This window comes from Balaenoptera acutorostrata, chromosome X (genome assembly GCF_949987535.1).
Source record: "Balaenoptera acutorostrata chromosome X, mBalAcu1.1, whole genome shotgun sequence".
In the NCBI taxonomy this organism is placed as follows: Eukaryota; Metazoa; Chordata; class Mammalia; order Artiodactyla; family Balaenopteridae; genus Balaenoptera; species Balaenoptera acutorostrata.
In genome coordinates, this window is record NC_080085.1 from 40,135,586 (window position 1) to 40,138,299 (window position 2,714).

General features: G+C 43.0%; 1 pseudogene; it reads left to right on the forward strand.

Moving 5' to 3' along the window:
• The first annotated feature begins 455 nt into the window (after positions 1-455).
• On the forward strand, positions 456-1,107 carry LOC103004421 (glutathione S-transferase Mu 4-like; annotated as a pseudogene).
• The last annotated feature ends 1,607 nt before the right edge of the window (positions 1,108-2,714 follow it).

Here is a 2,714-nt window from a genome sequence, read left to right on the forward strand (position 1 = left end):
TCTCCAGATTTCCAATGTGTGAGTGTGTGGGGTTTCCCCATAGCACCAAACAATTCTCCAGACACCAGCTGGGGGTCCTATGATTCAACTCAGTTCTGACACTATCTACCCGGAGGTAGCATCAGATTCCTTAAGTTAAGGCTTCAGTCCCACAAGACTGTCCCCCCAACACACTTCAGATACCAATTGCAAGCCCAGGTTGTCACCTGTACTTCTGACCAACTGACTATAAATCAGAGATTCCCACGACCCCCTCCTTGGGTTTTATTAATTTGCTAGAGTGGCTCACAATCCTCTGGTTCCTTCCTTCTTTCCTTCCTTCCTTTCGTCCTTCCTTCCTTCTTCCCTATAACTTTTTATTTTGATATAATTTCTAACTTAAAGAAAAATTGCAAGGATGAAGTTTCAGCCTAGCTCCACTGAGGCCATCCCCTGAGTCCACAGAAATCTAAACCATGGCCATGAACTTGGGTTACTGGAACATTCACAGGCTGGCTCATACCATCTGCCTGCTTCTGGAATACAAAGACTTAAACTATGAGGAAAAGAAGTACATGGTGGGGGATGCTCCTGACCATGACAGAAGCCAATGGCTGAATGAGAAATTGAAGCCAGGCCTGGACTTTCCCAATCTGCCCTGTTTAATTGATGATGCCCTTGAGATCACCCAGAGCGATGCCATCTTTTGCTACATTGCTTACAAGTACAACCTATGAGGGGAGACAGAAGAGAAGATTCATGTGGACATTTTTGAGAACTAGGTTATAGACACCTCCAATTAGCTGGTCAGTGTCTGCTACAGCCCTGACTTTGAGAAACTGAAGCCTAAGTACTTGGAGGAGCTCTTTGAAAAGATGAAGCTCTTCTCACTTTCTGGGGAAGAGTCCATGGTTTGCAGGAGACAAGGTCACCTCTGTGGATTTTCTTGCTTATGACAGTCTTGACCTGCACCATATATTTGAGCCCTAGTGCCTGGATGCATTTCCAAACATGAAAGACTTCATTGCCCACTTAGAAGGCCTGAAGACGATTTCTGCCTACATAAAGTTCAGCTGCCTTTGCCCAGGCCCTGTGTACATAAAGATTGCTGTGTTGAGGAACAAGTAGAGTCCTGTAAGACCAGAAGATAAGAGCTGTCCCTGCTTCACTGGGGCCCTGAAGAAAAGCTGGACCTCCCTGTACCCCCAGAATCATCCCTCTTGTTCCTTTCTCCTTCTTCTCTTTCCCCTCCCCCATCCCTCAGGCCTTATTAGACCCCTTCCCCTTCTCTAATCCCTGTTCATCTTGGCCCTTTAAAGGTTTACTGCACCTTACTTTTCTTTAGCAATCCCCCACCCCCCCCAATCTTATCCTTCCTGCATAAGCCAACCAGACCATCCTTCCCTTCAGTGGTTGCCTCTGCTTTGAGGTACCTGATTGGACCCTTCTCCAGTAGAGCTCAGCCCTGAGCTCCCCAACACTGCTCTGAAGGCCAGTATTGGCCTGATGTGGAGACCCTGCTCCCCCAGCATGGTCCCTGCCCCAGCCCTGCCTGATCCCCAGTAAAGCCTTCTCTCTCTCTCTCTCTCTCTCTCTCTCACACACACACACACACAGAGTTTATGAAGTAATGTACAAGAGAAGAAAATCCTAGACCTATCTCATGAAGCAAATGTTACCATATCAAACCCAAAAGCACTAAAACTAAATAAATAAATAAAAGCATCTCAACTGTACTAATCATATTTTTTATTTTCTGTATTTTATATGAGGCTTTGACATCTCGGGACCTTGCTAATCCTGAAGAGACTACCCCTTTCAGAGCTAGCTAATTCCTAGAGATATTAAACTTGCCTGCCAGGATGTCTTTGATATGCAAACCAACCAATCCATAGTCCATGCTCCCAACTACCTCCTTTAGTGAACTCTCACACACCAAGCCAATATTCCCCCTGCCCTAAATCACTCCAGGGGCAGGTACAGGACAACTGAGGACCACCCTCATAGCCCAGAGCCCACTGAAATTATTCAAACTAACCAATCCTAAAATGCTTAACTTCTCTTGCCTTTTTCTTCCCACCAAAACAACAATGAAGGCTTGTGCTCGTATTTTTCCCTTGTTCCTTCTGCCTCCTAACCGACCCTAGTACTTCCCCATGTTGCCCTGCATGGTGTGACATGTCCTCTTCTCTTGGAAACTGTGAGTAATAAGCTCTTATTTCAAAGGCAGTTGTCTCCATATCTGTCACTTTACCATACCTGATTAAAACAAATCCCAGGAAGATTTCAAGACATCAACCAAGTAGAGTTTATCCCAGAAACAAAATGATAATTAATTATCAGAAAATCTATTGAAGTGATATACCACACTAAAAAAAACACAGTCCTATAATCATATCACTTGAGCAGAAAAAGCACTCGATAAAATTCAATCAAATGTATCCATCCAAAACCTAGGGCAAACATATATATAATTGTGACAATTTTGACATATTCCCATAAAGTCAGGATTTCAATAAACATTAATAAATGCTTCAGTCCTACATTATATTGAAGTTATTAACCAATGCAAAAAGTCAAGAAAAACAAAGTGTATCCAAACTGGATTAGGAAGAGACAAGCTGTTTTTATTTGAAGACTGTGTGATAGTCCACGTAGAAAATTCAGGAAAATTCAAGAGAACATACACATAAATTATTAAAACAAATAAGAGGTTTGCTGGATAAAATATCAAC